The sequence below is a fragment of the Ctenopharyngodon idella genome, chromosome 18 (genome assembly GCF_019924925.1).
Source record: "Ctenopharyngodon idella isolate HZGC_01 chromosome 18, HZGC01, whole genome shotgun sequence".
In the NCBI taxonomy this organism is placed as follows: domain Eukaryota; kingdom Metazoa; phylum Chordata; class Actinopteri; order Cypriniformes; family Xenocyprididae; genus Ctenopharyngodon; species Ctenopharyngodon idella.
The window spans coordinates 4653352-4665194 of NC_067237.1; the positions used below are offsets into that span (position 1 = coordinate 4653352).

General features: G+C 36.9%; 1 long non-coding RNA gene across 1 annotated transcript; it reads right to left on the reverse strand.

Moving 5' to 3' along the window:
- Window positions 1-1032: 1032 nt before the first annotated feature.
- On the reverse strand, window positions 1033-3546 carry LOC127499909 (uncharacterized). Its single transcript, XR_007926217.1, has 2 exons — window positions 3392-3546; window positions 1033-2097 (listed from the first exon to the last, which is right to left on the reverse strand). It is a non-coding gene; the product is annotated as an uncharacterized LOC127499909 (long non-coding RNA).
- Between the last annotated feature and the right edge of the window lie 8297 nt (window positions 3547-11843).

The following is an 11843-nucleotide window of genomic DNA, read 5'->3' on the forward strand; positions in this document are numbered from 1 at the left end:
AGGCTTCCTCGCTGAAGCTTCCGGCTGTTCATTTAATCGTGGGCCAAAACAAAGGCAAGACGTCTTATTGAAGGCTCAGCCTGCCAACCAACCACCACCACAACAACAACAACTGCGACAACAAAACTTCTAAAAGAAACTTAATTTGCTCTCTGAACTTTCCCCACCATTCATCAATACAGAGACAGGGGATTAAATTGAGTTTGTCCGGGACCAGGGCAGGCAGACATGGGTCTTTTACTGGAGTGTTAAACACAAGCTCCGGGGCCGCTCTCTCTGACTGTCAGGTGAAGGTCTCAGTCTAAACTGCAGCCAAGATACTGATGAAGACTGGCACAGTAATAGCTGTAGCTGGGCAGATGCGGGATGCGTGTTTGTCTTCTCCCAGGTTGAGATAGGAAGACTGGTGTGACTCACCAAAAATGTGTTAAGATAAAAACTTAGGGCCAGTTTAGACCTGAAATTTATATCTGTCTCAGGTGTACAGCTCTAAATACAGGTGTAAATGGTGCCCAAAATGTTTTTGTGATTTAATCACTCAAATCTCATTCAAGAGTAGTCACGCATCTCTAGTGTAAACATTAATCATGAAGCATCTTGGATAACAATGAAGGTTCTCCTATTTATTGAAAAATAATAACAATATATCAATCAAATTATATTGCCATGTCTGCTAGCTTTGAGGTCATCTATATGCTATTGAACTGGTTCGTAATAAACAATTGTTACTTTATTTATCCATTGTTGTAACTACAGTCAGCTGTGGCCAGGGGCGGATTAACACATAGGCTAACCTAGGCTGCATGATCAGGGGGGCTATGTTCAGCAGTTTTTACAAATATTTTCTTATTAATCTATTTTTACAGTACTAGTAATTAATAATGTTACTGGGTGGAGGTCTTAAAATAACAGGCAACTGACGAGCGCACAGTCCCAATCCCAACTTTACAAAAGTAGTCTCTAATACAACCTGAATTCCGGAAATGTTGGGACGTTTTTTAAATTTGAATAAAATGAAAAAAGACTTTCAAATCACATGAGCCAATATTTTATTCACAATAGAACATAGATAACATAACAAATGTTTAAAGGGAGAAATTTTACACTTTTATCCACTAAATGAGCTCATTTCAAATTTGATGCCTGCTACAGGTCTCAAAAAAGTTGGCACAGGGGCAACAAATGGCTGAAAAAGCAAGAAATTTTGAAAAGATTCAGCTGGGAGAACATCTAGCAACTAACTAAGTTAATTGATATCAGTTCTGTAACATGATTAACTATAAAAGGGATGTCTTAGAGAGGCAGAGTCTCTCAGAAGTAAAGATGGGCAATCTGTGAAAGAGTGTGTAAAAAGATTGTGGAATACTTGAAAAACAATGTTCCTCAACATCAAATTGCAAATCTCATCATCTACAGTGCATAACATCATCAAAAGATTCAGAGAAACTGGAGAAATCTCTGTGCATAAGGGACAAGGCCGAAGACCTTTATTGGATGGCCATGGTCTTCGGGCTCTCAGACGACACTGCATCTCTCATCAGCATGATTGTGTCAATGACATTACTAAACGGGCCCAGGAATACATCCAGAAACCACTGTCGGTAAACACAATCCACCGTGCCATCTGCAGATGCCAACTAAAGCTCTATCATGCAAAAAGGAAGCCATATGTGAACATGGTCCAGACACAGCGTCGTGTCCTGTGGGCCAAGGCTCATTTAAAATGGACTGTTTCAAAGTGGAAAAGTCCAAATTTGACATTCTTGTTGGAAAGCATGGATGCCATGTCCTCCGGGCTAAAGAGGAGGGAGACTGTCCAGCGTGTTATCAGCGTTCAGTTCAAAAGCCAGCATCTCTGATGGTATGGGGGTGCATAAGTGCATACGGTATGGGCAGCTTGCATGTTTTGGAAGGCACTATGAATGCTGAAAGGTATATAAAGGTTTTAGAGCAATATATGCTCCCCTCCAGATGACGTCTATTTCAGGGAAGGCCTTGTGTATTTCAGCAGGACAATGCAAACCCACATACTGCAGCTATTACAACAGCATGGCTTCGTTGTAGAACAGTCTGGGTGCTGCAGTCCAGATCTTTCACCTATAGAGAAAAATACGTTAAAGACGACCACAAACTCTTCAGCAGCTGGAAACCTATATCAGGCAAGAATGGGACCAAATTTCAACACCAAAACTCCAGAAACTCATAACCTCGATGCCCAGATGTCTTCAAACTGTTTTGAAAAGAAGAGGAGATGCTACACCATGGTAAACATGCCCCTGTCCCAACTATTTTGAGACCTGTAGCAGGCATCAAATTTAAAATGAGATCATTTTGTGCATAAAATTGTAAAAATTTCTCAGTTTAAACATGTGTTATGTTATCTATATTCTATTGTGAATAAAATATTGGCTCATGTGATTTGAAAGTCTTTTAGTTTTCATTTTATTTAAATTTAAAAAACGTCCCAACATTTCCGGAATTCGGGTTGTAATATCTAAATATAGGCTATATCCAAATGCAAAACTTAATACAGTTAAATTATTATGTCTGAAAGCAATGTACGCAGCCATGTTTATATATTTTATAGGGCTATACTGCCATCTAGTGGTTACATGAAGAAAGTGTAAAACTCTCACAGTTCAAAAAGCTTACGCTATGTCCTACGCCTTCCCTATTCAACTTACGGATAAAGCTTAACTGACGCCAGTTCCACTTTTTTCGTAACGGAAGGTAGATATTTTACTTCATAACTTGTTAAATATGGATTTTTTTTTTTTTTTTTTTTTTTTTACACAAACACATCACTTCACTTCAGAAGGCCTTTATTAACCCCCCGGAGCCATGTGGGGTACGTTTATGTGGGGATGGATGCACTTTCTTCAGCTCATACTCATTGATCCCGCTCACTGCCATTATAAAGCTCGGACGCATCTGGATATTTATTAATATAACTCCGATTGTGTTCATCAGAAAGAAGAAAGTCATATACACCCAGGATGGCTTGAGGGTGAGTAAAGCTTGGGGTAATTTTCATTTGAAAGTGAACTAATACTTTAAAGCCTGTCAATCAACTTTAGAGCACCACCCTCAGGCTGAATAACGCAAGGACAGTAAACCTCTGCCAAAAGTGTGTCTGCATGTGTTCAGTTATTAGAATATAAAGCTTACAAAATGTTTATCATTAACTAGCACTAAGGCCCAGAATCTGCCCTACCTAATTTAAGGTCAGGAGCCACTACTGACTACAGTGACATTTTGCTAAAATATTTTGTTCATTATTCTGTTTGGTTTCATAGTTTGGTGTTATTTGTTGCACTCGCAATGTGTAGTGCTAATAGGACAAAGCATGTTCTGATGTAGAAAAACAATTTCAAAAAGAAGTACATTTCACCTTGAACAAAAGCACTTCTCCTCAGTCAAGTTTGTTCCAACAGTAACCCGTATGGCTCCAGAACTCCTGTTGCGACTATGAGCGAGCGGGGGTAAATATGGCCTGCAGCTCTGAAAACAGTAGAAGGAAAGAGGTCCCTTGATAGCATTCACGCAAGAACAGCTTGACCCAGCACAGGTCTGTTTATAGAGCTTTGAGTTACAGGCATGCAAGGTCTTGGCACACATGCATCTGTCACTTGGTAGAAGATTAACTAGATGCCAACAGTGAATGGTTGCATGACATGCCATTATCCTCAACAACTATGAAGAAAACTTTGCAAGGTAAAAGAAAATCTTAATATGGCCTCATTTGCTTAATTGTCCTGATGTGTTTTACTTGTGTTATGTGTTTGGTGCAATGTTGTAAACACGCTTTCCATAACAACACACTAATACATGGACAAAAACAAAAGAATGCAAAACTGAAAAAAATTAATGACGCTTTTATTAAAAAATGAACACTGTTCTGGTGAGTTGAATTATTGACTAACAAATCATGAAATCGTAAAAACAGTAATATTGTCAATATTATTACCATTTAAAATAATTTTTTATTTTAATATATTTTAGAATGTAAATTATTCCTGTGATTACAAAGCTGAATTTTTTAGCATCATTACTCCAGTCTTCAGTGTCACATGATCCTTCAGAAATCATTCTTATATGTATCAATTTAATGCATCCTTGCTGAATAAAAAAAAAAAAAAAATCAGTAGTAATTATATACACTGTTTGATTTTCACAGTTAAAAATGTTTGTACAGTGTTGGGTCATTTAATGCTAAATGTAAAATCTGGCTACTGAGGCTTTTTTTTTTTTTTTTTTTTTTTTTTTTTGCTTTTACTTTTCATTGTAAAAGCAAAATAACAAAATAAAGAAGGCCAAGTGAGGCCAAGGTACTGGATATTTTTGTGGACCCTTGAAAACAGGCCCAATGAATAGAAGCAATCAGAGAGACCAGTAAAATCCAGCCATTTATGCCGAAGCTTTCCTAAAGGGTAGAGAATTTCAAAACAGATCCAACTTAATGCCCTGAGAGCAGGAACCAATCAAAATCAGCCTAACCCCTGAATGGGATCCAATCCAAGGGCCTCAGAGAAGGAACAATGACAAATCGAACTCTACCTAGATTAATATCAGAGACGCAATCACCCAGAATGCCACTGTGAGAGAGCAGCATCAGGTGGAACGCTTTAACCAGGGTCAGCCTCAGAACAAGATGCAGGCAAACCTAGAACATCAGGACTGCCAAACATCAAAACAGTCAACACAAAAGCCCATTTCAGGCAATTCTGCCAAATGAGAGAACATCAGGGCTGAAAGAGAAAAAGAAGATTTAGTCTGACAGATGTGGATGTGTTGAACTGTGTGGATGGTGATTAAGACAGGAGGAAGATGGATTGCAGACAGGAAGAGGAAATCAGAACTCAGGCAATCTCTTTTCTGCAGTGCAAATTGCTCACTTTACAAAACAGATTTTTTTTTTAATATCAAAAAAGCTAAAAACAAAAAAAAAAAAACAAAAAAACAAAAAAAAAAAAAAAAGTAAAGCAGATCATTCAAAAGCATACAAATGGGATTGTACAAATTCATATGAATTTGCTTTGAGAGTGTTGGCAGCACCACATAGTGACGTTGTAGTGCCACGTTAAAATTTAAAAAAAGCAAAAAATAAAGCATAGGATATTTTATCAAAGGTCATAAATGTCATGACTTCATTCTCTTACATTTGATTTTATTCTCAAAATATTACTATAATCTCATAATTTTGCACCTTTTTTCTCATAAAAGTATGGTGGCCGAGAGAGCTCAATGCACTGCAACCGATGAAAACATGCAAATAGAAAAAAACACCAGCAAATTAAGAAAACATCTTCATCAGTTTGACAACACATGTGCTGCAAATATTCACAACACAACCAATTACAAAAACGCACTGCAAATACTCACAACGCAAAACAAATATAGAAACACGCCGCAAATACTCACAACGCAACAAAATACAGAAACGCGCTGCAAATACTCACAACGCAAAACAAATATAGAAACACACTGCAAATACTCACAACACAAACAAATATAGAAACGCGCTGCAAATACTCACAACGCAAAACAAATATAGAAACACGCCGCAAATACTCACAACGCAACAAAATACAGAAACGCGCTGCAAATACTCACAACGCAAAACAAATATAGAAACACACTGCAAATACTCACAACACAAACAAATATAGAAACGCGCTGCAAATACTCACAACGCAAAACAAATATAGAAACACACTGCAAATACTCACAACACAAACAAATATAGAAACGCGCTGCAAATACTCACAACGCAAAACAAATATAGAAACACACTGCAAATACTCACAACACAAACAAATATAGAAACACGCTGCAAATACTCACAACGCAACCAAATACAGAAACACATGGCACATACTTACAATGCAAACAAATATAGAAAAGTGCTGCAAATACTCACAACACAGCCAAATACAGAAACTCGCTGCAAATACTCACAATGCAAAGAAATACAGAAACACGTTGTAAATACTCACAACGCAAACAAATATAGAAAAGTGCTGCAAATACTCACAACACAAAACAAATATAGAAAAATGCCGCAAATACTCACAACGCAACCCAATACAGAAAAAAAACGCTGCAAATACTCACAACGCAACTGTGACGAGCAGGGCGGGCGAGAGCCGTGAGGGAACGGCGCGAGGCCGGTGACGCGAGGGTTAACGAGCTCCACCTGTGAGGCGCACCGGCCTCGAGTCTCTCACGGAGGAGCTCCGGAAGCATAAAAGGAGGAGCGACGATAGTGAAGGACGAGAGAGGACCAGGCCTGGACTTTATTTTGTTTTATTATGTTTGTGTGGCCGGCAGACGTCCGCGAGGGTCTGCCGGCATTACTTTCGTTTTGTTCTTTGTTTATTTTATTAAAGTTTATTGTTTGAATGTTCGCCGGTTCCCGCCTCCTTCTTCCCCCATCACTCGAACTGTGTTACAGCAACCAAATACAGAAACACGCTGCAAATACTCACAATGCAACCAAATACAGAAACACGTTGCAAATACTCACAACACAAACAAATATAGAAAAGCGCTGCAAATACTCACAACACAAAACAAATATAGAAAAGCGCTGCAAATACTCACAATGCAACCAAATACAGAAACACGTTGCAAATACTCACAACACAAACAAATATAGAAAAGCGCTGCAAATACTCACAACGCAACCCAATACAGAAAAAAAACGCTGCAAATACTCACAACGCAAAACAACTATAGAAACACGCTGCAAATACTTACAATGCAAACAAATACAGAAACACACTGCAAATACTCACAACGCAACCAAATACAGAAACACATGGCACATACTCACAATGCAAACAAATATAGAAAAGAGCTGCAAATACTCAGAACACAACCAAATACAGAAACACGCTGCAAATACTCACAACGCAACCAAATACAGAAAAACATTGTAAATACTCACAACGCAACCAAATATAGAAAAGTGCTGCAAATACTCACAACGCAAACAAATACAGAAACACGTTGCAAATACTCACAACGCAAACAAATATAGAAAAGTGCTGCAAATACTCACAACACAAAACAAATATAGAAAAGCGCTGAAAATACTCACAATGCAAACAAATATAGAAACATGCCACAAATACTCACAACGCAACCAAATACAGAAACGCGCTGCAAATACTCACAACGCAAAACAACTATAGAAACACGCCGCAAATATTCACAATGCAAACAAATATAGAAACGCGCTGCAAATACTCACAATGCAACCAAATACAGAAACACATGGCACATACTCACAATGCAAACAAATATAGAAAAGTGCTGCAAATACTCACAACGCAAAACAAATACAGAAATACGTTGCAAATACTCACAACGCAACCAAATACAGAAAAGTGCTGCAAATACACACAATGCAAACAAATACAGAAACACGTTGCAAATACTCACTACGCAAACAAATATAGAAAAGCGCTGCAAATACTCACAACACAAAAATGTAGAAAAGCGCTGCAAATACTCACAATGCAAACAAATATAGAAACATGTCGCAAATACTCAAAACGCAACCAAATACAGAAACGCGCTGCAAATACTCACAACGCAAAACAACTATAGAAACCCGCCGCAAATACTCACAATGCAAACAAATATAGAAACTCGCTGCAAATAGTCACATCGCAACCAAATACAGAAACATGCTGCAAATACTCACAACGCAACCAAATACAGAAACACATGGCACATACTCACACAATGCAAACAAATATAGAAAAGAGCTGCAAATACTCACTACACAACCAAATACAGAAACACGCTGCAAATACTCACAACGCAAACAAATATAGAAAAGCACTGCAAATACTCACAACACAAAACAAATATAAAAACACGCCGCAAATACTCACAACATAAAAAAATACAAGAATGTGGTGCAAATACTCACAACGCAACTAAATACAGAAGCTCGCTGCAAATATTTGCAGCACATGTGTTGTCAAACTGATGAAGATGTTTTCTTAAATTCGTTTCTTCAGTTGCAGCGTGTTCAAGCTCTCTCGGCTACCGTATAAAAGGCCTATTATGAGATTAATCTCGAAACATTAGGATGTAGACATAATAGATTCTTACTTTTTTTATGTGGCAACAAAAAGCCTCCATTCTAAATGGAATTACAAAATAATAATCGTTGCCAAAACTGTCCTACTGTCCCTTCTACCCTGCACCCCATTTTCCATTGTTTGGAAATGCTTTAACAACATACAGTATGAAAAGATTAAAAATATTTATGATCATTCCTATACAGTCAGTTCTTGTTGTTGATGCCACTAAAGAGGTAGGCGGCCTTAAGGAAGAAGCTGTTGTGATAACAGCCTTCACGGTCCTTTGGATCTATGCACACTGGAATGGTAATATAGAAGTTATATGCGTTTAACTGTAACCTCTGCGCCAACATCCATTCAATCAAAGTGAGATGTGAGATGTTGTCATGGCAGCAATGTCTTTGCATGACATCAGCCTTTGTTAACTTGTTGATTGAGGGGGCTGGAGAGATTATGTCGCTGAGCATGATAGTTGGAAAAGACAAGGTGACAGCTGCTACTCTTCAAGCAGCAGTCAACACTCAGATGCTAAATTGGCATCAAACCTCAACAATGGCATCAAATGACCACTTTCACCAAACTCTGCCCATCATTTACCTCGAGTGAAACAGAGTGCAACAGTTGGGTTCCTGAAGCAAAAACATTTCAAACATTTCTAAATACATTTTCGCCATTTTTAATGATAACTTTAACAACCTCTGAACTCACAATAGATCTGTCTTTAAAGGTTTTTATCAATGGTATAAGCCTTTGTTGAAGCAATCCATTCACATTATTTCAACTTCTTTTTAAAATAATGTGTTTAACAGCTGAATTCATGGTATATAAAAAAAAAGAAACTATGATGCTGTACAGAAAATTCAATCAAAGGGTCACAGCGAGCAAATCACGGCATAAGAGCTTGCAGGGAACGCCCACTCCCATGAAGCACTGCAAATGGCGTTATCGAGTCGGTCTTGTCAGATTTTCAAATACTTTTTTGCTTTAAATAAAAGTTGGAAATGTTGTGATTCACCTGGTTGATTTGGGTCATGGCTTATAACGTTTATAACGCCAATGCCATTGAAAAAGTGGGTGGACACTAATGCACTCTATTGGCTCTGAAGGGACTCACATTCTTTAATTGTTTAGTTAGAGACCCCTGGGTTTCACACAAAAATCAGGCACCAATGAATACAGATATCCCATCGGTCTGCTAATACCATTTTCTACTTTGGCACCATCCAATGAGATAAAGGAATAATAAGAAAGCAAAAAAATCTGGTTCTCTCAAAAGTGCTATTAAATGTGAGTAATCTGCAGAGTACTTCCCCTGAAGCAGGCAATGATGTTCTACAATGTCTGTTTAAAGTCCCTAAGCAAATAGTCTTCCCTCTTCAGCCCAGCAGTCAAACATCAGTTCTAACGAGGCCTGATCTGATGTGAGCTTCCCAGGCTGACTTCATTACCACCCAACTAAAGCATTTAACTACACGCTGTGTTAATAATGGAACCCTCCAGAAGCAGAGAAGCATTTACTACTCAAATCAATATGTGGCATGGTTGACTTAAAACTTCCTGACACTTGGGATTGACTATTCCTGAAAGAGTCTCTTCAAAATCTGCGCAAATTCGAGAGTTTATACCAGAGCTGCAAATGAAGATGTTACATCCTCTAGGGTTCAGCTTTGGGACTTCTCTGGAGATACAGAGCAATGTAGAAAATTAAGACAGATGTTATGCATCTTTCCAGTTAGTTTTTCTTTCCCCTCTTTTAAATCTCCTCCAGATTCTGGCATCTGGAAAAGCAGATGGTCATGCCGCCTTCAAGTTCTCCTGGGAAGTTCTTACTTAAGAGTTCAGAAGTCGTAATTACGTTGTGATATGCATTCAAAATTTCACATTTCTCTTTCTTTCTCATTTTCTAACAAAGACAGGACATTTTTTTAGCATTAGAGAAAACTACACAGAGAGCATTGCTCCTTTAGAGTATAACTGATAGTTTTATATGTGTATATTCACAAGAGAGATTGATGAGAACAGTTTAGTCGACCAAGCCCCTCTCCTAATCTTAGAATTTTACGCAAACCTGTAATAATTAAATATATTAAATTACACAAATATACTTTATGTATTTAATCTCACTTTATTAACCAATGCCTTCAATTATCCAATTCAATCATACTAATAATTAAAAATTACTTTAGATTAGATTTATAAATAAGAGTGTTGAACTTCCTCCTCCTGTATCTTATTCTTCTTTAATCCAGAATCCAGGTTGAGCTGCGCCCTCTACTGTACAGGCGTAAATATGCATTTCCTTTAGCCTGAGGCTCATTAATTTCATTTTGGTGTGAAAGGGCCTTTACATCTGCCAAAAATAGAACTTTTTTGTTGTTATTAAAAAAACAAACAAGCAAGCCTGGCTCAGGTGAGAAAAAGTAACGCAAAAGTAAAGTAATGCATTACTTTTCATAAAAAGTAACTAAGTAAGGCAATTAGTTACTTTTTTTAATGGAGTAACGCAATATTGTAATGCATTACTTTTAAAAGTAACTTTCCCCAACACTGTCCTCATGTAACGGAGTGTAGTCCACAATAGATTACAGCAATTCTGGATAAAATCATCCACTCAGACAGTACTAAAGAGATTACCTGAGTGGCATCCACAGTTTGTGTTCATTTTAGATGCCATTTAGGATTATCTATATATTATACCACAATAACAGACCGCTGTGGTTAAAACTTCAATTCAAATAAATGGCAGCAGTCTATGTGAATAGTTGCTCAGAAAACCCTAAAATGAGGGAAAATGTGTGTCTTCATAAAAGTAATACACACTGATTACTTCTCTAAAACTATGTTTACACTTATGCTCAGGTATATCTAGTTAACTTAAAGGGATAGTTCACCCAAAAATAAAAATGTTGTCATCATTTAATCACCCTCATGTAATTCTAAAACTATATGGCTTTCTTTCTTCTGCAGAACACAAAACAATATTTCAAAGTATGTTGCCAAACAGTTTTGGTGACCACTGACTTCCATTGCAAGGACAAAAAACACTGAGATATTACCCAAAATTTCTTCTTTTGTGTTTCACAGAAAAAAGAAAGAAAGATGAAAGTCAGGTCTGAAACTGACAATTGGGTGAACTATCCCTTTAACTCAGGGTTGTTAAAAAAAACATAATATATATATCAAATATATATATCAAGTAAATTATATTCTATATTATCATATATACTATATTATAGTATTTAAAAGTATATTAAAAAGTACATTAAAATATACTATATATAATCAAGTAAAATTTTGTTACTTGAAATAAAACAAATATTAAATGAAATAATATATTTTAAAAAACTTAAACTAATTTTTTTTTTTAGCTAGTTGCAAAGGCAACATTTCTCACTGAACGTCTTTCGAGGTTTGATGCCACGAACCTGGCATATAGTTTTTTTTTTCCTATACTTGTATCAACCAGTGTTAATTTTTTTACATTTTGGTTTGTTTTAGTAATAATTTTTGTCTTTTGATGAAAATATCCTTTTAATATCCTATAAATTTAGTCAGCATTTCATCAAATTCATTCATTTTGCAAAATTATACCAAATATACCAAAATATTAACCAAGATTTAACGTGAAAACAGTTACCAAAAAAAAAGTTAATGAACATTTCAGAGCTTGCCAGTTTTGTGCGCAATATGCATCAGACAGCCAGAGAACAGACTGGAGCCACTCTAGGGATGGAGAACTGAAAG